General features: G+C 40.4%; 1 protein-coding gene across 1 annotated transcript in view; it reads left to right on the top strand.

The window, feature by feature from the left end:
* The window catches only part of CPNE4 (copine 4), a 670,646-nt gene that overhangs the window by 92,732 nt on the left and 550,556 nt on the right, over positions 1-27,358 (top strand). The window contains exon 2 of the mRNA XM_025448963.3: positions 19,119-19,240. The gene's annotated coding sequence lies outside the window, so the exon portion shown is untranslated. The remainder of the gene's footprint in view (positions 1-19,118; positions 19,241-27,358) is intronic.

Raw genomic sequence — 27,358 nt, 5'->3', positions numbered from 1 at the left:
GCACCGTGTGGCTTTCTGCTTTGGACATTTTATCAGACATCTTGGTGGTTGTCTATCTGTGTTGGTTGGTGGTTGACACGTCTATGTCAGAAGATCAACAACAATCCTGGAGATCAACAATGATCCTGAAGATCAGCAATGATCCTGAATTTCAGAGTTCATACATCGTTACAAGGAAAAGCAAAATCTTCTAAAACTGAACTCCAGAGTGTGGGTTATAATGACGCTGCTCTGTTGGGCTAGTGAGGAGATGCTGGCTGAAGGGCTTCTGCCCAGCTCAGGTCTTGAATATCATCATCATCCTTAGCGCTGAAATAGGCAGCTTGGAACATACCAGCCTTTGTGGCTGAAGCCAGCCCAGGGAAACACTTGATAAATAGTGGTACTTATTAATATTTGTCCCCATTTCACCTGGGTCTGCTGATCCCTTGGAGCCATCTGTTCCAGTTTCACTGTGTGAGAAGGCTTGATGGAAATGCCCATTAATCACAGCTGGGGCTTCTGGGGAGTAGGATTGATGGCAATTAGTTGACAATATTTATTTGGGAAGCTGCATTACTTTGTGATAATTATAGAACCATGAGTAAACTGTCGCCTCCCCCCCTTTTCATTAATAATTAGAGCCATAGAGACATGTAGAAATTGCTCTGGTATCTTATTGATCTCTCTAGGAGGCTATTTTTCCTGGACAGCTGGAGCATGTTTTGGAGACTGGGCTGTCTCAGTGGTGGCTGTTGCTCCTCATCTTTCCAGTAGGAACATGACAATCTGAATCTTCCTCAGGGCCCTTAAGTGGCCACCTGCCTTCCTTTCCTTAGTAACAGTCTCTCCTGACTTAGTGGGGGAGACTAGAATTATTAATAAAAACTCATTGACTGAAGCTTGCAAAAATCAATAATAACATTTACATTTGTACAGGATCCTTGCAAGACTTCTTTGCACATTTTATCCTTTTGCAGATTCATAGCAATCGCTGAAACCTTCATTTCACAGAAGAACAAAAGTGTTAGGGCTTTTATAAGGTAGTCAAATTTCTAGGATTAGAATCCAGGTCACTTGACCATTAGGTCACATTCGACCTGAAGGCTCTGATCTTCTTTTATGGTCACCTTCCTAGGGGATGGAAGTTCATTTCACGAGCATTTGAAGAATAATTTCATGGCACCAGAAGAAGGTGTCATTTCTCTTTGGCCCAAAATTTCAATTAAGACATCACAGGAATTACCAAATATTATCCACCCCCCCCCCCCCCACCAACCAGTTATTATTAAACCCATAGCTCATCCTGCCCAGACAGGATCTGGGATGCAAGCAGCATGCTCTCTCATTGTAGGGTGGCCATTCATCCATGGGAAAACTTCCCTCTTACGGAACTGAATCTGTCTCCCAGAAGTTTTCACCCATTGGTCCATCTTCCTCTACCTCCTCCTCCCTCTCTTCAATTATTTAATAGAAATAGCTAATGTTTATAGAAAAATTTCATGGGCCATTGGCTCTGCTAAGTCTTTCCCACCCCTTATCTGAATATTTGATGACATCAGTAAGGCTAGAGCTCAAATATAGTTATCCAAGCCAGCCCTGGCTTTGGTCACCATCTTATGCCCCCTGTAGAAGGCCTTAGAAAGGTCGTTTTGTAAGGCTGGTAAATAGGTGCCATGGTAATTAGGTTCCAAGGTAACTAGACACAGCTGGTATGGTGGTAGTGTGGGTGGCTGTGGTCAGCATACCATTGCTTCCATGAATATGGCTGCCCTATGGTTCCCCGGGAAAGGACCAGGGCATGCCCAGCAGCTAACAGGTTGCAGATAGAAATGAAACAGTTCTATTAAAGTTCCCGTAAAATCATCATTGAATTACATTGTAGGCCCATCTACTAAGCATTGGGAACACTCTTTAATAACTCTGTCTTTATCATGTCTCTGCCACTATAGTCGCAGTGCAATTAAGCTAAGTAGCACTGTTTTGGCTATGGATGAGTTTTCACAACTTAAGCTAGTTTGCTGCCCCTTTTGCCTCCACTGATTTCCCGGGAAACAGTTGCACCATTTTTTTTTTTTTTTTCTGAATGGCAACATAAAGCAGATTGCCCTGCTTTTACACCCAGCTTAACAATAATATGCACATAATGATGAAAGATAAAAATAAGAATGCTTTGTAGCTGTAATCATCATGTTTTCTCCCCACACAAACCGTAGAAAGTACTTATTATCCCCATTTTCTAGGTGAGGATGAGAATTGAGTCTCAGAAAATGTAAATGTCTTCTTCAAAATCATAGCTGCTAGTGAAGAGGCTGGGACTCAAAAGGGGTTTTCTCTCTTTTTTTTTTTTTTTAAACTAGGTGTTTTTCAACCTTGAAGCTGTGTACTTGCTACTCCAGTGCATTATATATAATACAGCCCCTGGCATGTTTTCCCAGCCTTTTCTCTTGCTGCTCTTCTAGAGCCATCCTCAACTACTTCGTGACATTCCTATTGCACTGTTTCCTGTTCTCCAAATACCATTCTGCTTTTCAATTTGCTACTTGGTGTTTCATTCAGGAATCTCTTTTAGCCCTTTGCCTCCCTGCACAGTGTCTCCTCATCTTTAGAACCCAGGTAAAACATTGCCTCCTCTGTGAGATATTCCTAGAACCACTCTTCTCAATTAGAAAAGGCCTGTTGTTCTAATGAAAAGCATTTATCTATTTTCCCATCTGACTCTCCACTAGGGTGTGAATGGATTTAGGGCAGGGTCTGGTGCTCTTTGCTTCTGTTTTTCCAGGACCTACTTCAGTGTCCAGAAGCAAGTAGAAACTTAATAAATGCCTTTTGAAATGAAAGGCCCACATGTACTTCTAATGGTTAAACATAATTCAGTTTCACTTGATTTATGAATGTGTCATTCCTTTCTGTGGACTGACACGTCCTTGCAGAGGATGAGCTGTTTGGCCTCTCTATGTCCGTGTGAGTGATTGAACAGCATTCCAATGGATCAGGAAGGCACATTTTAATTGTCAGAATGAGATTCCTCCTCTTTAGTGGCCAAGATTATTGGTATTTATTGTTACTTCCCACTCCTTAGTCTTTGGTTGATAACTCCTATTAGCATCGTTTTCTATAAAATTTGTCTTAACAACTACTGTGTACAGGGGCCAATTTGCAGCCCTTATTACTTGGAGAAATTTGAAAAATGACCTGTTTTTGGCTCAAGAATGCTGGACACTTTGCAGTTTTCTTGTCTCTGTATAGCAATGCTAAAAACAATTTATTTTCTCCGCAAAAACAATTTCTCCATCATTGTGAATTCCACACTTTGTCCTTCTCATTGAAGATAATGATCTGAGACGACACTACTTTTCCTAAATGAGAATAAGAGAATTGTCGGCAGGCTGCCATTAGGTTATTGCAGCTTTGTTTTGGCTAGAGTTTACAGATTTCTCTTCTTTCATCTATAGTTAGAAACTTCTCCTGTATTTGCAGCTAAGGGAGTATCTTTTAGACAACTACCCGCTAAGAATTAGACTTAGAATATCATGAAGTGGATATCAGTGTCGGTATTTGTGGTAGACATCATGAGGTATTTCTCTTAGTCCTTGCCAACAGAACCCCAAATTAATTCCCAGCAGCAATATATCCAGTCTCAACAGAATACTTAACGATTAGTTTAAGTGTAGCATGGCTCTCTGGCTCTCCTTTGCCAGATAGTTCCTTTCTCTGCCTCTCTGGAAGTTAGGGGTAGAACTTTGAGTGTCAATGAGCCGAAAGGAAGATTCTCTAACTTGGCTACTCCTGTCTCCCTTGCTTCTTGCGTTAGAACCTTGACATGGCAAGGCTAAGGTAAAGAAAAACAAATCCTTAGAGTGGTGGAGGGAAGGACAGCAATTGCTGGATGCTTGAGGACATATTTGAGCTGTTGAACCAGCCACAGACCCATACCTCTTGGCTTGTTAGGTAAACGAGAAATGCCCTTCAAGTTTGAGCCACCATCTGTTTAGACTTGTTATCATTTGTAGTCATTTGTTGCCAGTGATGGATATAGTACGGTGAGTATCCTACTTCTACCACTGTCGCAGTCACCACCCTACTGGTGCACAGACCTGTCTTGGCCCAGATTATAAGCTACTTCTCTGAAATATATATATTTTTCCCCCTCTGGCTATGCATGAGCATGAGCTTCCCATCTCTTCATAAATTCAGCTTGCATTAATTTGCATTTAATCTGTGTTCATTTCTCTACCATCTAGATTCTATCTCAGCATTTGTCTTAGTATTTCCAGGCAACAGCAGGTATTAGGTGAACTGATTCCTATCACAGCCATTATAATGAATACTTTGCTTTACTGTTTTTTTTTTTTTTTTTTTGCTTTACTGTTTTGATTGTATGATTGTCTCTTTGGTCTAGACCAGTGCTATCCAGTAGAAATATAATGAGAGCCTCATATGTAATTTTAAATCTTCTAAAAGGAAAAAAGTACTTACTTATTTTAACATAACAATAATATCTTATGAAATGCAGTGGTTAGAGTGAAATGTAATACTATCAAAACAATAAAGGGTGTTTAATGGAAAAAAATTTTGCATTGCTTTAGTTTTAAATTTTAAATGAATTCAGATTCACTTATTGCACTGGCCACATTTCAAGTGGTCCATTGCCTTATGTGACTACTCTCTTGGATAACTCAGGCCAATGCTCTAAACCCCTTGTGGGGAGGAACTGTGTACTATGCAGGTGTCCCTTAGTTATTGCTTCTTCCTGGAACCCTTCCTGAGGCCCCCAAGCCTGGGTCAAGAGCCCCTTTTTTGTGGTTCTACATTCCTTGTGCTTACTCGTCTGGTGCTTGTGTGCCCTGTATTGCACTTACTTATTTACTTGTCCATAGGTCCCTTACAGGCAAGGACTGTTTCTGGTTCATGGTTACATGTCCTGTACTTAGTAAAGGGGCAAGGCATATTGTAGCATTTGTTAAATATGTATTGCATTTTTTTAATGAATTGTAAGATTCACTGGAGCTTCTATCATAAGAAGAGTTCCTTGAGGGTAAGGATCATGACTTAGTCATCTCTGTACCATCTTCACCTAACATATTGCTCAGCAAGCACATCATAGGCGCTTCATAAATATTTGTTGAATGACTACCGAACCCTGCCACAACTCCAGGCTCTGCAGCCCTTCTGTCTTTATAGCTGAGGATGGCTGGTGTTCTATGCAGCCTCAGCATGTCCCTCACTCTTTGAAACTTAGAGTCACCTTCTGAAGACCTGTGTCAGATTCTCTGACCTGCAGTCTGTCCTGCTGCCTCAGTCTGACTGGTGCTGGGCCTGTCTTGGGCTTTTCAGGCTCCATCTGCCTTCCTCAACACTGGCTATATGACCAGAGGCAATGGCCCCTTTGGCTTTCTGAGCCCAGCCTCCCCCTGAATGCTTCATCTTGGATAATGCTGTACTTTGATTTACATGGTTATGGTCTCCTGGTGTAGACTGATTTCTGGCCTACAACCATGCTTGCATAATCTTGGGATTTCCTCTTCTGCCTACCAGACTAGATTTCCTCTCAAGTTGACCTCAATTTAGTTGTTTGGGTTGTGCAGGAACACCTCTAGGGGTTGACATTCACTTGCAATCACCCTAGACATGAATAGTTATTTTGACAACATTCCAGCAGATGGCAATGAAGTATTTTGAGCAAATGGTGCCTTTTTTTGGTTTGCACAAAGCCCCCAAATATGCTAGTATCTGAGCGGCCAGTGGGGTATACCTGCATACCCCACTGCAAATCTAACAGGAAGTCTAGTTGTAGTTTCTTGCCTCTTTTCTCCTACCCTTATGCTGATAGTTAGTCTTACCAGGCCAGGTGTAGAGAAGCCATGCTAAATAGGAAAACCTCATGCTTGGGGAATGAGATGTGTCTCATTTCCTTACAACTATGTTCTGTTGCAAGCATTGCAGGGTACAGCCACATGGACCACCCCTAAGCCTTGCCTCATTCCTTGCACTCTGGTCTCATTCTCTTGTTTTCTGTAATTGGTTTCTAGACTATACCTGTACTATATCATGAGTCTGCAGAAGGTTCTTGGATGGCACTCTAGTTTCTTTATCGGCACCAGTGGAACATGGCTCTGGAGATTGGAGCCACGAGTCTTGGAACTTTGGAGGAATATTCTGTGCAGGATTTTTTTTTTAATTTAAAGAGGAAGCCATTTAAGACCATTAAAAGGAAAGGATAGAGAAACAAAAGGGAACTATTTAGTGGTTCCAAGAGAAGGAAAGTGCTAAAATGCTTGTGATGCTAATTTTCCTTTTAGTTCCAATTGTCTGGACTGGTAGAGTCATATTTAACTGTGAGCGATTTATACAGCTGTGAGCATCTCTACATGTGGGTCCATTGGGAGGAATGGAGCCCTCCAATTATTGACTTTATCATGCTGCCTTTCAGAGTACATTTAGGAAGGAGAATCTATAACCATACCCCTGTGGGGCTAAATTCCATCACCCCTCAAGCCGGTAGGTTCCAAGGAAGAGCATATCACAACATGCAGCATTCCCTCTGTCCTGTGTCAGAGCCAGCTTTATCCCAGAGAATCTCCTTGTCCTCCAGTTTTCCTGAAAATATTTTCCTCCTTAGAAGAGCTGAACCAGTGATTCATTCTCTTGTTTGGTTCTTCTAAGTTGTACTATTCCTTGGAATATTCCAGATATTTCTTGGTGGTTTGTGAGCCAGCTGAGTATCAGGGATAAGAGGTCACCACCACTACTTAGAGAAGTGCTCACTGACCTGGCACAGTAGAGATTTGCTCAACTTTCTCTCCAGAAGCTGTGTAACAGATGTGCCTAAGATTAAGAGGAAATTTTTTCATTCTTAAACACCACTGGGATTACCAAATAGAACTGGATTGGGGAAAAGCAGACTTCTAGCATTGGTCCTGCATTTTCAAGCAGTTATGTAGCTTTGGGAAACATCCTTTCTGGATACTGCTTCTCTTACATTAAATGCAAGATTTGAAAGAAGGGAAGTTTCCAGAACTCTCTGACTTTGGGTGCTGTAGAACTTGGCAGGCATTTCCAATGCAAATACTGAATCACTAAGAGCAAGGATACCAAATGCCTGGCACTTTGCTGACACTTTGCCCATAATCAATCCCACTACTCTTCCCTATTTAGGCCGAGTATGGTCCTAGAATCCTCTCAACACAATGCCCCAGGGGGCAATTACCAATCATGAAGTTGGAAGGCTCATGATGAAATCTTCTTGCTGAGAGTTCAAGGTTCCACATCTCTCATCACACTGGAGTTTCCATTTTCCTAGTAGCATCTAAAGCTAGTTGGTTGGTCATGATGTCAGGCATCCTAATAGACTCATTAGGAGAAATTTCCATTCCCATTTTTTGGCATACATCAAAGAAAGGGTGTCTGGATGTGAAAACAAATGAAATATACAGCAGCAGGAAAGACAGAGGCTGTATAAATATTAATGAATGATGTTTGATTTGTGCTGTATTAAGTAGGAGAGATAGAGAATTAAAAAATAAAGTTTCCAAATCTAGTTTGGCAAAGCATCCTCACATCTCAGAATAGGGGGTGAAAATCCCTTTGGTTAATAATGTGTTAATGATTCTTTGTGGTTGATTTGAAAACTGAAGGCTTTTACTTTGCCTTGGTGTAAACTGATGGGCAGTATAGCCCATGTCTATGTTCCCCAGGGACAAGAACCACATGTTCAGGGTCTCACATTCTATTTACTTTTTTTTTTTTTTTTTTTCCTGGGTCTTTATACCTTAACATAAGTTTTTTATTTATTTATTTTTTTCAGTGTACAACTTTATTTTTTTTTTAATTTTTTATTTTTTTTATTTTTTTTTTATTGGTGTTCAATTTACTAACATACAGAATACCCAGTGCCCGTCACCCATTCACTTCCACCCCCCGCCCTCCTCCCCTTCTACCACCCCTAGTTCGTTTCCCAGAGTTAGCAGTCTTTACGTTCTGTCTCCCTTTCTGATATTTCCCACACATTTCTTCTCCCTTCCCTTATTTTCCCTTTCACTATTATTTATATTCCCCAAATGAATGAGAACATATAATGTTTGTCCTTCTCTGACTGACTTACTTCACTCAGCATAATACCCTCCAGTTCCATCCACGTTGAAGCAAATGGTGGGTATTTGTCATTTCTAATAGCTGAGTAATATTCCATTGTATACATAAACCACATCTTCTTTATCCATTCATCTTTCGTTGGACACCGAGGCTCCTTCCACAGTTTGGCTATAGTGGCCATTGCTGCTAGAAACATCGGGGTGCAGGTGTCCCGGCGTTTCATTGCATTTGTATCTTTGGGGTAAATCCCCAACAGTGCAATTGCTGGGTCGTAGGGCAGGTCTATTTTTAACTGTTTGAGGAACCTCCACACAGTTTTCCAGAGTGGCTGCACCAGTTCACATTCCCACCAACAGTGTAAGAGGGTTCCCTTTTCTCCGCATCCTCTCCAACATTTGTTGTTTCCTGCCTTGTTAATTTTCCCCATTCTCACTGGTGTGAGGTGGTATCTCATTGTAGTTTTGATTTGTATTTCCCTGATGGCAAGTGATGCAGAGCATTTTCTCATATGCATGTTGGCCATGTCTATGTCTTCCTCTGTGAGATTTCTGTTCATGTCTTTTGCCCATTTCATGATTGGATTGTTTGTTTCTTTGGTGTTGAGTTTAATAAGTTCTTTATAGATCTTGGAAACTAGCCCTTTATCTGATATGTCATTTGCAAATATATTCTCCCATTCTGTAGGTTGTCTTTGAGTTTTGTTGACTGTATCCTTTGCTGTGCAAAAGCTTCTTATCTTGATGAAGTCCCAATAGTTCATTTTTGCTTTTGTTTCTTTTGCCTTCGTGGATGTATCTTGCAAGAAGTTACTATGGCCGAGTTCAAAAAGGGTGTTGCCTGTGTTCTTCTCTAGGATTTTGATGGAATCTTGTCTCACATTTAGATCTTTCATCCATTTTGAGTTTATCTTTGTGTATGGTGAAAGAGAGTGGTCTAGTTTCATTCTTCTGCATGTGGATGTCCAATTTTCCCAGCACCATTTATTGAAGAGACTGTCTTTCTTCCAATGGATAGTCTTTCCTCCTTTATCGAATATTAGTTGCCCATAAAGTTCAGGGTCCACTTCTGGATTCTCTATTCTGTTCCACTGATCTATGTGTCTGTTTTTGTGCCAGTACCACACTGTCTTGATGACCACAGCTTTGTAGTACAACCTGAAATCTGGCATTGTGATGCCCCCAGATATGGTTTTCTTTTTTAAAATTCCCCTGGCTATTCGGGGTCTTTTCTGATTCCACACAAATCTTAAAATAATTTGTTCTAACTCTCTGAAGAAAGTCCATGGTATTTTGATAGGGATTGCATTAAACGTGTATATTGCCCTGGGTAACATTGACATTTTCACAATATTAATTCTGCCAATCCATGAGCATGGAATATTTTTCCATCTCTTTGTGTCTTCCTCAATTTCTTTCAGAAGTGTTCTATAGTTTTGAGGGTATAGATCCTTTACATCTTTGGTGAGGTTTATTCCTAGGTATCTTATGCTTTTGGGTGCAATTGTAAATGGGATTGACTCCTTAATTTCTCTTTCTTCAGTCTCATTGTTAGTGTATAGAAATGCCACTGACTTCTGGGCATTGATTTTGTATCCTGCCACGCTACCGAATTGCTGTATGAGTTCTAGCAATCTTGGGGTGGAGACTTTTGGGTTTTCTATGTAGAGTATCATGTCATCGGCGAAGAGAGAGAGTTTGACTTCTTCTTTGCCAATTTGAATGCCTTTAATGTCTTTTTGTTGTCTGATTGCTGAGGCTAGGACTTCCAGTACTATGTTGAATAGCAGTGGTGAGAGTGGACATCCCTGTCTTGTTCCTGATCTTAGGGGAAAGGCTCCCAGTGCTTCCCCATTGAGAATGATATTTGCTGTGGGCTTTTCATAGATGGCTTTTAAGATGTCGAGGAATGTTCCCTCTATCCCTACACTCTGAAGAGTTTTGATCAGGAATGGATGCTGTATTTTGTCAAATGCTTTCTCTGCATCCAATGAGAGGATCATATGGTTCTTGGTTTTTCTCTTGCTGATATGATGAATCACATTGATTGTTTTACGGGTGTTGAACCAGCCTTGTGTCCCAGGGATAAATCCTACTTGGTCATGGTGAATAATTTTCTTAATGTACTGTTGGATCCTATTGGCCAGTATCTTGTTGAGAATTTTTGCATCCATGTTCATCAGGGATATTGGTCTGTAATTCTCCTTTTTGGCGGGGTCTTTGTCTGGCTTTGGAATTAAGGTGATGCTGGCTTCATAGAACGAATTTGGAAGTACTCCATCTCTTTCTATCTTTCCAAACAGCTTTAGGAGAATAGGTATGATTTCTTCTTTAAACGTTTGATAAAATTCTCCTGGGAAGCCATCTGGCCCTGGACTCTTGTGTCTTGGGAGGTTTTTGATGACTGCTTCAATTTCCTCCCTGGTTATTGGCCTGTTCAGGTTTTCTATTTCTTCCTGTTCCAGTTTTGGTAGTTTGTGGCTTTCCAGGAATGCGTCCATTTCTTCTAGATTGCCTAATTTATTGGCGTATAGCTGTTCATAATATGTTTTTAAAATCGTTTGTATTTCCTTGGTGTTGGTAGTGATCTCTCCTTTCTCATTCATGATTTTATTAATTTGAGTCTTCTCTCTCTTCTTTTTAATAAGGCTGGCTAATGGTTTATCTATCTTATTAATTCTTTCAAAGAACCAACTCCTGGTTCTGTTGATCTGTTCCACAGTTCTTCTGGTCTCGATTTCGTTGAGTTCTGCTCGAATCTTTATTAACTCCCTTCTTCTCTTGGGTGTAGGATCTATTTGCTGTTTTTTCTCTAGCTCCTTTATGTGTAAGGTTAGCTTTTGTATTTGAGTTCTTTCCAGTTTTTGAATGGATGCTTGTATTGCGATGTATTTCCCCCTTAGGACTGCTTTTGCTGCATCCCAAAGATTTTGAACGGTTGTATCTTCATTCTCATTAGTTTCCATGAATCTTTTTAATTCTTCCTTAATTTCCTGGTTGACCCTTTTATCTTTTAGCAGGATGGTCCTTAACCTCCATGTGTTTGAGGTCCTTCCAAACTTCTTGTTGTGATTTAGTTCTAATTTCAAGGCATTATGGTCCGAGAATATGCAGGGGACAATCCCAATCTTTTGGTATCGGTTCAGACCCGATTTGTGACCCAATATGTGGTCTATTCTGGAGAAAGTTCCATGTGCACTTGAGAAGAATGTGTATTCAGTTGAGTTTGGATGTAAAGTTCTGTAGATATCTGTGAAATCCATCTGGTCCAGTGTATCATTTAAAGCTCTCGTTTCTTTGGAGATGTTTTGCTTAGAAGACCTATCGAGTATAGAAAGAGCTAGATTGAAGTCACCAAGTATAAGTGTATTATTATCTAAGTATTTCTTCACTTTGGTTAATAATTGATTTATATATTTGGCAGCTCCCACATTCGGAGCATATATATTGAGGATTGTTAAGTCCTCTTGTTGAATAGATCCTTTAAGTATGATATAGTGTCCCTCTTCATCTCTCAGTACAGTCTTTGGGGTAAATTTTAGTTTATCTGATATAAGGATGGCTACCCCTGCTTTCTTTTGAGGACCATTCGAATGGTAAATGGTTCTCCAACCTTTTATTTTCAGGCTGTAGGTGTCCTTCTGTCTAAAATGAGTCTCTTGTAGACAGCAAATAGATGGGTCCTGCTTTTTTATCCAGTCTGAAACCCTGCGCCTTTTGATGGGGTCATTAAGCCCGTTCACATTCAGAGTTACTATTGAGAGATATGAGTTTAGTGTCATCATGATATCTATTCAGTCTTTGTTTTTGTGGACTGTTCCACTGAACTTCTTCTTAAAGGGGAATTTTAAGAGGCCCCCTTAAAATTTCTTGCAGAGCTGGTTTGGAGGTCACATATTCTTTTAGTTGCTGCCTGTCTTGGAAGCTCTTTATCTCTCCTTCCATTTTGAATGAGAGCCTTGCTGGATAAAGTATTCTTGGTTGCATGTTCTTCTCATTTAGGACCCTGAATATATCCTGCCAGCCCTTTCTGGCCTGCCAGGTCTCTGTGGAGAGGTCTGCTGTTACCCTAATACTCCTCCCCATAAAAGTCAGGGATTTCTTGTCTCTTGCTGCTTTAAGGATCTTCTCCTTATCTTTGGAATTTGCAAGCTTCACAATTAAATGTCGAGGTGTTGAACGGTTTTTATTGATTTTAGGGGGGGATCTCTCTATTTCCTGGATCTGAATGCCTGTTTCCCTTCCCAGATTAGGAAAGTTTTCAGCTAGAATTTGTTCAAATACATATTCTGGCCCTCTGTCCCTTTCGGCGCCCTCGGGAACCCCAATTAAACGTAGGTTTTTCTTCCTCAGGCTGTCGTTTATTTCCCTTAATCTATCTTCATGGTCTTTTAATTGTTTGTCTCTTTTTTCCTCAGTTTCCCTCTTTGCTATCAACTTGTCTTCTAGGTCACTCACTCGTTCTTCCACCTCGTTAACCCTCGTCGTTAGGACTTCTAGTTTGGATTGCATCTCATTCAATTGATTTTTAATTTCTGCCTGATTAGCTCTAAATTCTGCAGTCATGAAGTCTCTTGAGTCCTTTATACTTTTTTCTAGAGCCACCAGTAGCTGTATAATAGTGCTTCTGAATTGGCTTTCTGACATTGAATTGTAATCCAGATTTTGTAACTCTGTGGGAGAGAGGACTGTTTCTGATTCTTTCTTTTGAGGTGAGGTTTTCCTTCTAGTCATTTTGCTCAGTGCAGAGTGGCCAAAAGCAAGTTGTATTGGGAAAAAGAGAAAAAGAGAGGAGAGAAAGAAGGAAAGAAAAGAGAAAGAGAAAAAAAAAGGGGAAGAAAAAGAAAAAAAAAAAAAACGAAAAAAAAAAAAAAAGAAAAAGAGAAAGAAAAAGAAAGGATAAAAAAAGGGGGTGGGGGAAGGAAACAAATCAAAAAGCAAAACAAAACAGAAACAAAAACAAAAACAAAAACAAACAAACAAAAAAAGAACCACGGGGCAGTATCTTCTGATTCTGTGTACTTTAAGTCCCTTGGCTTCTCCTGGAAGTTGTCCGTCTAGCTGGTGTTCTGGGGGAGGGGCCTGTTGTGCTGATTTTCAGGTGTCAGCAGTTGGGGGAGCTGCTGTGCCCCTGCCTGGTGCAGGGCTCAGTGGGGGGTGTTTACCCCGTGAGGCCGCAGGAGGAACAGCCCCAGTGGCGGGGCAGCTCTGCAGCCCTGGATTCAGCTCCGGCAGGAACTCCGTCTGCAGGGCCTGGAGGCTCCGGGCGGGGCCGCTGATCTGCTCAGCTGGGGCAGGAGCGTCCTCGCTGTCCTGGGCCCTCCCGGCCTCTGCCTGTCCCGGGGGGAGGCTGGATCCTGGGCTGTGTCCCGGCGCCCTGTGCTCCGGAGCCTGCGCTGGTGGATTCGCGCTCCCGGGCCGCGCAACCCCCTCCGCGGAGCCGCCGCCCGAGCCCCTCCGAGCTGCTCCCGGGGCCGCGCAGCCCCCTCCGCGGAGCCGCCGCCCGAGCCCCTTCAGCTGCTCCGGGTCCCGCCGGGTCCCGCCGTGCGCTGCAGCCCTTAGGGAGCTCGGCGCACTCTCCCGGGGCGCAGGTGTCTGTTAGTGTCCCCGGGAGCCCGAGCGCATCCCCGCCCTCCTGGGTCCTGCTCCACCTCCCCGCGAGCCCCTTTCCCCCGGGAAGGTCGGTGCAGCTCCTGCTCCTCCGGGACGGGGCTCTCCTGTCCTGGGGACACTCGCCCCGGCCTCAGCCCGGCTCCTCGCGGGGCCCCTCCCCCTTGGAGGCCTTTGTTTCTTTACTTCTTTTTCCCCGTCTTCCTACCTTGATAGAAGCGCGAACTCTTCTCACTGCAGCATTCCAGCTGGTCTCTCTTTAAATCTCAGGCCGAATTCATAGATTTTCAGGATAATTTGAAGGTTTTCTAGGTAGTTTGGTGGAGACAGGTGATTTGGAGACCCTGCTCTTCCGCCATCTTGCTCCTCTATTTACTTTTATGTTAATCCCTAAGTCTTATTCAGATCCAATGTTGTACAGTTGGGCCAGAATTTATTTCACGTTATTAGTTCTCACTAGTGGTTCTTAGACTTTATGGGTGATAGAACATCCTAGGGAGCTTACAAAAAAAGTGCAGTTTCTTGGGCCCTGTCTCCAGAGAGTCTGACTTAATAGGTCTGATGTAGTGCTCAGCGATATGATTTTTTATCAAGTCCCAGATAGTCCTTAGATCACAATTTAATAAATTAAATTATGAATTTATAAATAAAAATAAATAATTTTTTATAAAATATATATATAAAATAATTATTTATTATTATAAAATAAAATAGTTATCAATGTATAGCAAAGTGGCTCTTTTCTGAGCTTAAAACCAGACATTGATGGCTTCCATTTTTCATGTAAGTGAACTTCATGGTCCCATAATTTAATTCTGTGGTGCTCAGTTTGTATTATATCTTAAAGAATAAATGGAAGAAGCAACATAGAGAATAGCAGTAGTTCTTGAGTATGAAAACCCCTAATTACAAAAAATTCATATATCCATGTGATAATATTGAACTTTTGGTATCTACTGATGCAAAACATGTACAATCATGAGAAGATGCTGAGTTAGTTAACATCTAAAAGGCATTTATAGTTCATCAATAACATCTATGCACAATCAAAAGTATTCGTGTATATATACATGTATGAAAGATACTGCTTATTTAATCTGTATACAGTGGATTGGGAAGCCCTATGAAAGAATTCCATCAGCTAAACTATGTGTCTCCCATCCTGCCCTAAGGGTTTTTTGTTTGTTTTTTTTAATTCATGAGAGACACACAGAGAGACGCAGAGGGAGAAGCAGGCTCCCCACAGAGAGCCTGATGTGGGACTCCATACCACTGAGCCACCCAGGCATCCCTTAAGGGTTCTTGACATAGAAATTGGATCATGTGGAGTAGGGAACGGCCTAGCAAGACTTGAATTTGAATCCCACACAGGACTGACTGAGTTATGGAGCCACTTAACCCATATGTTTTTTTTTTTCCTCATCTGCAAAATGATGATGACTAGTACATTTTTAATGGGTCTTATGTAAAGATTGAATCATGTAATATATGCACAGTGCCCGAACTAGACAACCAGTGTTAGTTTTCTTTCTTCCTCTACAATAATTAGTGGAGGGACTCTTTAAGACTTTAGCCATAGGAGAATCTGAAGCTTTATGCTTTCCCCTTGGATTCAGCTTGCAGGTCCCAGAGTTCTTTTCTTCTCTGCATTGAGATGGTTTGGGGGACTTTCCGGTTGGGGCTATGCTGATGCTTCTTTTGTGACTGTGAACTGACCAAGAGTCTGTAAACCACAGTACTCCTGGGAAAATAAAGCACAGAATGAGAGTGGGCTCCTGCAAAGTTACCAGTATCTGACATTATTTTTCTTCATTAAAAAGATTCTCGGCACTCAAGGAATCGTACAGAACAAACAACAGCCCCATCCCCTTTCATTTGGAGAGGAACACAAGGAGCATCACCCATAATTAGTGTGTTTTTGTTCTTAATGTTCCCAAGTCAAGTCTACAGATGGAGCGAAGGTTATTACATCCACTTGGAACATTCTTTTTTGCCCCTCGTCAGGAGATAGCAGGAGGAAGGTTGTGTTTCTCTCTTCTTCTGCGACTATTCTAAAATTTGACACTGCAAACACTCAGGCTCGAGGTTTAATTTGAATATCTATGGTATAAAATTACCAGTGTTCACATGCCCTAGCATTTTCCTGACAAATTAATTGCCAATACAATTTTCAGCAGTGGGCGTGTGTGGAGGGTGGTGGGGTTGTGGGTTCAGTTCACGGGAGGTAATTACGGGTGCCCTTGGCCAGGAAAGAGCAGAGATGATATTAAGGGAGCCAATGTTTTTGGTAAGCAGCACCTGCTCCTTTGCCTGCTCCACAGACCCGTGGATCTAGGAAACACATATAATTTGGAGGATTTAGGGTGTCACACCTTTAGTACACGTAATTTAATCTCTTAAACATGATGTGATCCATAACTGCCATGGACTTTCTGAAATCACACTGGGTGTCACCATTACCTGGTTCTTGGATCTTCGCTCCATTTTTTCAGCATTTGAAGTCTTCAGAACAGCAGGATACAAAACACCTAAGTCAGAGAGTAAATAGGTTACAGAGAGATTCTTTGTTTCGTCTGGGTCTTGAATTTTGGGGCACTTTTGTTGATATATCTGAAAGTAACTGGTATCTTCTGTTCCCACTTGGAGGTGGGAAAGCATTGTGCTGGGATGAAGCATCTGACCTTTTCAGAAAGAGCCTCTGCTCATTCAGAGTCTTCACAGAAAAACCATTTCCCTGAAATATACGCCTTTAGACAATATGCATAAGTTCCTTTTTGAGCCTAAGTCTCTCTCAACAGTTGCGATTGTAATTCTTTAGTGTCAGAGGCATTTGCTATTCGAGTCGTTTTCATCTTTATTGTGTTTAACTGTAACAGCAACAACAATAAAATCAAGCAGACAACAAAAGCTGACAAAATTCCCAACCTGGGGTGAGGAATGGGTGGAGGTGGTAAAGACAAGAAGAGATAGAAACCCTTAAAGGTCCTCCTTTAATGTTTTTAAGTGTTGAAAATATTAGAACGTTATAGATTTCTTTTCATTTCAAAGATATTTTTGGAAAGAAAAGATTATAACATTGTTGTGACAACAGACAACACCAATCAAGTAACAAAAACCAGAGATGCGTGTACATTTGATTCCATGAAGTCTTGTTCTCAATTTTCCCTCTGATGCCAGTCGCTTTTAAAAATATTAAAGATCCAATGAGGATGAGATAATATTTCTGGCATATAGTTCCTAGAATAATGGAATTGGAGAGAAGGGAATGAGGCTGCATGTCAGCCAAGGATTTCACTTGTCTTCTTGATGAATTTGGATCTCGTCACCCAACTGTCCTGGCTACCAGGTTTCTGCCATGTTTCCTGGGAGACTAGCCCACTTCCTTACAACGCTTACAGGGTAATCATAGTTCAAAGATCTCACAGTTGGGCAGGACCATCTATTCTAATCTTTCATTTTAACAGAGGCCCACAGATGGTCAAGGGAGTTCTCAAAGATTGTCAAACAAGGTCGTAATTGAGCTAGGGCTAGAACCCAGACGTGATTGTCTTTAAGGCAGCAATAAACAAATGTGATGGGGCCATAACCAGTTACTTTACGTGGAGATGGGCCTTGAATTCTTAATTTGAAAATCAGCTTACTCTACATAATTTACAGATTATGATGCTTTTGATGCAGATGCCATGGTGCGGACAGTCAGGTGGAGCTGGGGAAGGAGGAGAGTGGATGTTTATTGAGCATCTCCTATTGCAAGGCACTTTCAATTTACTATTGCATGTAATTTTCCCGCATCTCTAATGAAGGAGATATTATTTCTATCTTGTAAAGGAGAAAGTAGAGGCCCTAGAAATTGAGCATTTTGCCCAAGATCTTTAAGTTGTCAGTATAGGATTTGAATCCATAAATACATGATCCAAAGTCCATCTATACTCTTTGTTTCGCTGCATTCCAACGTTATTTTTGTTACTCTTTTCTAGCACCAGGCAAACTACGAAGAAAGGTCAAGATAATTAGCCTTATCATTTAACACAGGCATTTATAGTGCATCTACCAAGCACTCAGCTTTGTGCTGGGTAGGGGGAGCTGGGTAGGGGGAATATATCAAAGCGGTGTGAAATCTTTGTATAACTGAGAAAGGCTCTAGGTGTATGAAGGCATCAGACAAATGTGGCTTTCCATTGCAATTGCAGGAAATTCGAACATTGTCCCATGGCTTACAAGGCCCTATATTCTTGCTGGTCATAGTGGGCTCCAAGGACCAGTAGTGTCGGTCTCATCTGGTAGCTTATTAAAAATCTGGAGCCCTGGGGTGCCTGGGTGGCTCAGGTGGTAAAGTGGCTGTCTTCAGCTCAGGTCATGATCTCAGGTCCTGGATCAAGCCCTATGTTGGGCTTCCTGCTCAGTGGGGAGCCCGCTTCTCCCTCTCCCTGTGCCTGCCACTGGCTGCTTGTGCACACTCTCTCTGTCAATTAAATAAATAGAAATCTTAAAAAAAATAGAAAGGAAAAGAAAAAAGAAAAGAAATGTGGAGCCTCAGGCTCCAGCCTAGACCACTGAATCAGACTCTGCATTTCAACAACATCCCTAGGTGATTTGTATTCACATTCAAGTTTGGAAAGCATAGCCTACAACCTCTTTGTTACTGCCCAGCCCCAAATCTTTCTTTTTGCCCATAAATACTATTATCTGGCTCCTACCTCAGGACCTTTGCACTTGTCTGTATGACTGCTCTGACTGCTCAATCTCCCAATTGTTTTCATGGCTCTGTGTTGTCATTCAGATTTCAGTTCAAGCAATATTCTCTCAGAGAGTCAAAGAGTGCTGACTCGTAAAGTACTGCATTACTCTGTTAGATTTTCGCAATTTCATATTCTCTGAAATTATATATCACTTACTTGTTTACATGCTTATTATCAGCCTCCTCTCACTAGAATGTTAAACTCCATGAATTCAGGAATGCTTTGCCTGTCTGGTTCATTGTTTTATTTCTAGCAGCTGGAACACTGCCTGGCTCAAGCTTGATATTCAAGAAGTGTTTTATGAATTAATGAATGAACGAACAATGGAAAGTATTTCATTGCTATTGAAATTTCAACACGTTGATATTAAATGCTAAGGTTATTTGCAAAAGTTTATCTAACCAAACTACCAATCTATATGACATTTTTTGTGTGTTTGCTAGTTTGAGATAAAGTTCTTTGGAGTTGCAATTCATGGATCAAGGAGAGGAAAGCTGTGGTGGGGGAAAGAAGTTATTCTCAAACTTTTGCCAATTTATTATAAATTGATTTTGTTGGGGTGGCATTTGGGGAGTTTTGACTAATCTGCATAGGTAAGTTTTCCTCTTAATATTCTTTAGGCAATTCCCTTGAGAAATGCAGATGCTTACTCTTGGCACATGCAAAAATGTGATTGGAAATCTTCTCTTTTTATTTATAGGCACCTACAAGGAAGTGGTTTATTTCTTGGTTAAAAACACCAGTTTAGAGGGACTTCATGCATACTTTACAAGCTGACTCTGCAAAAATACACTGCAGATATTCCTGGAATGAACGGCAAAGGTAACTGCTCTGAATTCTGATGAGACAGCCTGGGAAGAGCTGGCACATCTATGATCTATCGTGGCCCTATAAAAAAGGAAAGTGAAAAAGAAAAATTGTTTGATAAGCACACACACCAGGTGACTTAAATCGCAAGATCTTATTTTAATTCTCATAACAGCCTTACGAGGCAATGTTACCCCATTTTACAGAGTGAGACAGGATGATGAAGACGTTAAGATTGAATCAAAGTCATCCTGCTGGTAAGTGGCAGAGCTAGAATTCAAATCCCTGTTCTTGTCACCATATTACTGTCCATTTGTAGTGGCTCTTCACTCTCTACCATTCCTTGTCCTTAGTAGGGTGATTCTACTGCTATCCTTTTATCCAAAAACTTTCTTGTGAGAGCCAGATTTTCTACTTCCTTCAAAAGAACAACCCAGGGACCAATGATGTTATAAAGGACTTATGAGGAAAATGGAAATCCCTCACAGACAGAGATGCTCTGGCTCTGAGATGGGGAAATCCAGAGATGAAAATTTTGTTTTCCTCACAGGTCTATGGCATTTTTAGTCAGTGGATCCAACCAGAATATGATTTATTAAGAATTTGAGACATCAGTCATTGTGATTTCACATACACACGTGTATTATTTTATTAGCCAGACAGTGACAGTCATTGTCAAGTGGAGGACCTAATTCAGACTAAATAATCATGCTCGTTTTGTCCACAGAGGACAAAAGAATTTTGAGCAATCTGATTTTCAGATGACTGAATCTTTCTTTTTAGTTACTTGAAGGCAGTGAGAGGAGAGGTTGCTTGGACAGAACTCCTTCCCCATTAGATTCTACTCTTAAGCTCTAGACTTCGTAAAGAGATGTTCTGGAGCTTTGATTTCCTGAGGGGCTCATTTTACATCTTTTCTCCTGGAAACGTAACACCCTATGTTTATGCCAGTAGCTAGCAAAGGACCAAGGCAAGATTTTTCAGGTAAACTCGAGAAGTTTTTGCCCGGGGTTCCCAGGAGTTTCCTTTTCTACGCCCAAGAGGCCATTGTGCAAAATGAGTCCTGAATTTCAAGTGCTTTGAAATTTCCCGATAGAGTTTGGGTAATTCCCAGTAGATGGCGCTCATCAGTAACTTTCTGAAAAAGCCATGCCTTGAGCTTTTACAAAAGTACTGAAGAAAGACTTTTGAGATTACAGCCTTGCTATGTAAAAGATACATTTTGGCTCATTTCCTGATTCATTGCCCATTCTTTCAGAAATCAGAATTTGAAAGGGAGGAGGGAAGGTAACTTTCTCTTAGTTTATAAAGTTACTTTCTTTAGTTTTTAAAATTTGATAACTTTAGTTATCTGGCTCAGAGGAAAAAAGAAAACAAGTAGAAAATATTATTTCTCCATCTAGCTCCCATTTTGGTTTGGTTTTTCCCACTTAGAGGATCTGAATGTATCTCTCTCCCCTTTCTGAGCAGACTGTACCCTAGAGGTTTTTATTTGGATGTCAGTTGCTTAGACCTCAAAGTTACCTTCTTCTTGAAACAGGTGTTTTAAGAAATGGTGGTGGTACCTTCATAAATGCCTTCTCAATGCCCTCTTTGCCTAAAGTTCAGAGTCTCCATGCAATTTCAACAAAATCTAGGCATGTGTATGCCATTATTTCTATGGAAAATGAATTCTGAACTCCTCTCAGTGGAGCTGCAGGGGCTGACACAGTTTTCCTGGCACCTAGAACTTGCCAATTTATTGTACTGCATAATAGAGGGAGAGCTCATGAGCCTTTATGCTCTGTTATGCTTAAATGGGCAGTTACCCTTCCAGGGGAGACCTGAGCTTCCTCCCAGTGCAGGGCTTTGGGAATCTGCTCTTCTCAAAGCAGAAGATGCTTTCCTTCAAAATCATGTCTCTGATTGTATTTATACCTTCTTTTAGTAGTTGAGTAATACTTTCTTTGGCAGATGCAGTCCCACAATAAATTACAGAATTTTAGCCACAGTGTTTATACATTATAAAGGATATCTGGGAAAAATTGATATACAAAAGAACTAAGAGAAAATGCAGTTAAGGGGTAGCAGAATCAGAGGAAAACTTTGATGGTAGGTAATTCACCAAATCTTTTAGAAACTGTGGGTCATTTTATTGCCAGCTGATGGAACACACCATTCCTTCTATATTCAGTAGTCTAAGCAGAGATGAGGTTGGGTCTCAGGTGTCTCCTAAGACCTTAGAGTACAACTGATAAGTCTGATTTAGTACAAAGTATATTCTTAGCTCTTTGCTAAGTCTCAGAAGGGTAGAAATATTAAATTGTGTGACACATGTAAGAGACAATAAGGCTTTTTAAATAATAAGCTACAGCCAGATATATACAAGAGTCATTTGCTGAGTATTTCTTTTCCCCTTTCCCATCTATTATTTTCAGCATTTTCTCCCAGACAATATTCTGTTTAGATCTTTCATTTATGTATGCATTCGGTAGATATTTACCAAGCCAGGTCCTCACCTAGATAAGAGATTGATAAACTATTGTTCATGGGCAGGATCCAGCCTACCACCTAATTTTGTAAACCAAGTTTTAAGGGAACACATTTATATATCATCTATGGTTGCTTTCATGCTACAGTGACAGGGTTGAGTAGTTGCAACAGAGACCGTTTGACTTGCAAAGTCCTTTATAGAAAGAATTTGTTGTCTGTAATGAAGATATACAGTGGTCTATGATCTTAATTAACAGTTTTGAGAGGAGACATAGTGCTACAAAAAGAGAGATAATAAGTAAACAAATATATACATACACACATACACATATATATGTATATACATATGTAAACTGCTAAGTGCTATAAAGCAAATAAAGCTAAGTGATGTACTAGAGAATGGTTACTTGAGTTGGCATGGTAAGGGTCTTACGTGTGAACAGATCTATCCGAGTGTAGGGAAAGGGCATAATGAGGAGATCTGGGGAAGAGCCTCTGGGACGAGGGAAGACCACCAGCAAAAGCCTAGTCTGGAATTAGGTTGGCATGTCAAAGATGCAGAGAAAGGTTGGTTAATTTGGGGTGGACACAGTGAGAGGACAAATGACAGAGAAGTCAAACAGGTGGTCAGGTGCTGGATCAATGGGGCCTTCCAGTGATCCCAAAACACTAGGAAGCCTTTGGATGGTTTGAAGGAGGTTAGTGACATGAACTGATGCATACTTTCAAAGATCATTCTGGGTTTTAGGACATGGACTGGAACAGGACAAGGGTGAAAAAGGAGACTGATCAGGAGAAATCCAAGTGAGAGAGGATGGAAGCAGTGGTGGTGATAAGAATTGGATTGATCCAGGACACATTCTGGAATTGTGGCCAATGGGACATGCTGATGGATTGGTTGTGGGTCATGAAAGAAAAAAAGAATTCAGGCTGAGTTTAGGTTTTGGATGGAGTGACCAAGTGGAGGCTGGTGTATTTATCTACCTGGACAAGACTGAAGATGGAACAGATTTGGGTAGAGATGTGGATGAAGAATTTTGTTTGGGAAAAATTAAGCTTGGGAAAAATTAAGTAGAGATGTCAGAGGAGCTATTAGATGTATACTTTTGATGTGATATCAAAATTGGAGTGATACAAGAATTAGAAATAAGAACTTTAAGAGTCAATGGTATATAGGTGGTTTTCATAGCCATGGAGATAGGAGAGATGACCAAGGAAAATAGTAATATTGATAGAAAAAAGGAGAGGGTTACCAGTAGGTATAAATATTTCAAAGATCTTCTAACAGAATGGGAAAAGTATGAATTAGACCCAGATTCTGATTCTTTCTTGGCTTTACTGGCCATGCAACATTGGCTTTTTTACATCTTTGGTCTTCTCTTTCCTGATGTCGAAAAATCTTAAAAATCTATGATGTTTAGCCTCTAATTTAACCAGTGATTGTTTACTAATTCATATTTCTTATCTAATCATAAGTCATTTCTACATGGTAGAACAAAGCTCCTTGATCTTCATGTGTTCTCACTTGAAATCATTTCCCAGATTTGTGTTTCAAGGAGCAGAAGTGTGGGGATCTGCATGCAGCTGGGATCACAGAGCATATTTAGAGCCTTCTAGCTTCCTAGCAACCTTCCCACCTTGTACTGATAGTGCTGAACCAGTGGTGATGCTTGCTTTGTATAGTCTTCTGAGTTGATGTTGTGGAGAGCGATTACATCTCCATGCAGGGAAAGAACTATCTACAGTCTTTGAGTTCAGAGCAGACTTCAGGGCTCCAGGGCCCTGAAGTTGGCTGGAGTATGGCCAGGAGGCTTAGGATTGCAAAGTTCTCCAGTAATTCTTTTCAGTATTTTCAAAGAAGCACAGACACTGTCATCCTAAAGCCAGTGGACCTCTGCCCCCATTGAATCATTCTAAACTGGAGAAGGCCATTTTTGACTTCATGCCCAAAGAGTCTGCATTTATAGAGTGATTTAAGCAAGCTACTTATTTTCTTTGAGCTTAGTTTTCCCTATCTGTGAAATGCACGTAGTATCTACTTTATTGGATAGTATATGGATTAACGGAGATCATCATTGTGAGAATGTCTTTCAGAGTCAGTCCAAGTTTCTTCTCCTGTGGGGTACACTCCTGGGCTGTCCTTAGTATGTGTGCCCTGCCCCAGTGAATTCATGCAATCATGGTAAGACAGGAAAACTAGAGCCAGCCTTGGGAAGGAGGACTGCAGAATAAATGGAGGAATGTTAGAGCTGGTAAGAAAAGGAGGATCAGCCTGTAATAACTTTAATACTGGGTGCTGCTTCCTGCATTCCACTCAATCTCCTATGTTTTATAAATTTTCTCCAGGTATAATCTACTAGTTGTATCATTTGTGATATCATGATTAATGATAAATACATATTTTTTGTTTTTGTCCACTCCTGGCACACCTACAATCCTTAGAATTTTTTGTGAGGAGGGTGGTAAAATGTCCTTTGTTATGCTAATGAACTGACTTTTGGAAAGCTACCTAAAGATGGTGGCTGGTTGCTGAGGGAGCCAATTGTGTGATTGGAGGGTTTAAACTTTTAGTTGTGTCCCCCTTCTCTGATCCTGACCTCCAGAAGGAGAGAGAAGCTACAGATTGAGTTCAGTCATCGTGAGCCAGTGATTTAATCAATTATACCTAGGTAATGAAGCCTCCATAGAAACCCCAAAGGATGAGATTCAGAGAACTTATAGGTTGTTGAACCAGTACCTATCCACGTGCTGCTGTGCCAGGTTCCTCTCCATGGGGAGAGGAGGGTAAGGTCCTTTGTTTGGGACCTTATGCTTTGTATCTTTTCATCTGGTTATTGATTTATATCCTTTAATATCCTCTGTCATAACTGGTGATCTAGTGAGTAAACTAATTTCTGAGTTCCGTGAGCCACTCAAGCAAATTAATTGAACCCAAGGAGGGGTTCATGGGAATCTCTGATTTACATCTGGACTTGTGATTGGCATCTGAAGTGGGGGCAGTCTTGTGGAACTGAGTCCTAGCCTGTAGTATTTGATGCTATCTCTGGGTAGATAGTGGCAAAACTGAGTTGAATTTTAGGACAGCCAGCTGGTGTCAGAGAAATGCTTGGTGTGATATAAAAAAACCCACATATCAGAATTGGTGTCAATATCATATCATTAAAAACCACTTTACCTCTTCCAACCCTGCATGGACACTAAATGTATTGAATTTAAACCAACTCCATTTATTGTGCATTTCTTTTATGTTAAGAAGAAGATATAGTGTAAAGAAGAATCAGATCAATAAAGTCAGAGGTGAGGGACTATGTTTCCAGTTTGGCTTATACCCAAAGTTGGAGTATCTATAGAACTTCTCTATCTATAGAACAGAAGAGTTTATTCAAGTCCATTTGAGTTACTCAAACTTTTATTTATTTTTCAAATTTACTTGGACTTTAGAGTGCTTATGATTCATCTTGAAATCTTGTTAAAATGAAGATTCTGATTCAGTATGTATGGTGTAAGGCCTGAGATTCTTCATTTCTAACAAGTTCTCATTGGTCTTGATGTTGCTGCTTCAGGGACTGCATTTGAGTAGTAAGGGTCTAACCAGAAAATCATCTGTTAGATGTTAAACTGAGTAGTATGGGTCTAGACTTCTTCAAAGTTGAAAATGCTATGATTTTATGGTAGAGGATGTAAAAGGTGTATTTCTGTCACCATTCATGTATTTATTCATTCAATAAATACCTAGGGTTTAACATGCGTCAAGACCTGGGGTTGTAGAATTGAATGTGACCTAATCCTACTTAGAAAGTCCAGCTCTAATCATGAAGACAGACATGGAAACAAACATTTTTCAGAAACCACTCTGACCCAGATTCCTGAAACAGTGATTTCTTTCATTTCCTTAAAATCCTTATCTGTTCTCTGGCTAAGTTCCTCTTATTTTCACATACTAAGGCCATCTTAAAAGATATGATATAGGGCAGGAAGCTGATTGGCATGTGTCTAATGAAAAAAGAACTGGAATTAGAATATCACAGAGTTCATTTTGAGTCTCAGCTCTTTTATAGCTATGAGGCCTTGGTCAAGATTCTTGAAGCCTCAATTTTCCTACTGCAAAAAAGGAGAGAATTATAACCAGGTTACTTATCACATGGGATTTTTATGAAATTTAGTCTGAGATAATGGATGTAAAGTGTATTTGAAACTGTAAATGGATATATAAATGTAAAGAGATTGCCAGATTATCACATACACATGCAATATAGTGTTATTTATAATAGTGAAAAATATTTGCAATAAATGTAAGTGTCTCAAAGATGGGACTGCAGTAAGGTTGGGACCATATGACTGGTTCCAGCCAATGAACTGTGAGCTGCAATGGCGTGTTGTCAGTTCTAGGTTGTGGCAGTTTAAAAGCAGTGATCCTGCAGTGATCCTCCTCCATTCTTCCCCTCCCCTGATGTAGAGAACCTGGAGGCCACACATACCAGATTGTTTAACTACATGAATGGAAGCAACCCAGATCTCTAAGTCACCATTTGGAGAAAAACTACACAGGAGGGCCAATTTGTGAGGATAAAATAAATTTCTATTGTGTTAAGCTTTGCAGTCTTAGAGTTATTATCAAACAATAGCCTTTCCAATTCTAAGAATACAGTTAACTCCTTCAGACTTTCTGGCATTTAGATATATGGGCAGTTATAAATATATAGCATTGCCTTGTATATTATTTCACAAATGTCCTGTTACTGTATATATTGATTGCAATTTATTATTTTCACTCAAGAATATATTTGAGACATATTTTATATTGGTTCATATAAATCTATTCTTTCTGCAGATACAAAGGATTCATATTAGGCATATAGCCATTCCTACACTCATGGATATTCCATTTCTTGTGCTTTCATTTTCTCTTTCAAACAATATTAAAGTAGGCATACTTATACATGTTTCTTGGTACACATGTGGGTGATTTTTTTAGCATAGATACAGAGCAATGGAATTGCTAAGTTATAGGGCATATGCATATCAAATATTAATAAACACTGCCAAATTGGCATCCAAATCAATGTTTATGTATATATAGGTATATATAAATATTTTTTTCATTCAGTATACACTGAATTTATACTCCTACCAGCAGCATGTGAGAGTGCCCATTTCCTATACCTTCATATTACTTCTTAAGAATATTTAAAAATCATTGTTTAATTTGCCTATTGCCATGTAACAAACCACCCTAAAACTTAATGGCTTGAAACAACAACCATTTTTATCATTTCCCATCATTCTATAGCTTTATTGGGTTTAGTTAGGCAATTCTTCTGCTTTGTGATATAGACAATTATCTGGGAATTCAACTGTGCTGGAATGTCTGAGATGGCTCATTTTTGTGGCTGCCACTGTGTCCTCTCTATGTTGGTGTGGACTTCATATAGAAAAGCAGTTGGGTTCCTGGGGAGTTCTCTTAAGTTGCCTTAAGGCCCTAGGCTCTAAAACCCTAGAACATATTTCCCCCCATATTGGTCAAAACACTTAGAGGCCAGCCCAGGTTTAAGGGCAAGGAACCCAAATACTGTTGGTGGCAATTTTTAGAGATTATTTACACAGTTATTTATATTATCAGAACAGTATTCATGTCTTTAGATTTAAACAAAGTTGAAGAAA

The sequence above is a fragment of the Canis lupus genome, chromosome 23 (assembly GCF_003254725.2).
Source record: "Canis lupus dingo isolate Sandy chromosome 23, ASM325472v2, whole genome shotgun sequence".
NCBI classification, from domain to species: domain Eukaryota; kingdom Metazoa; phylum Chordata; class Mammalia; order Carnivora; family Canidae; genus Canis; species Canis lupus.
This window is presented reverse-complemented; position numbering and strand designations above follow the sequence as displayed.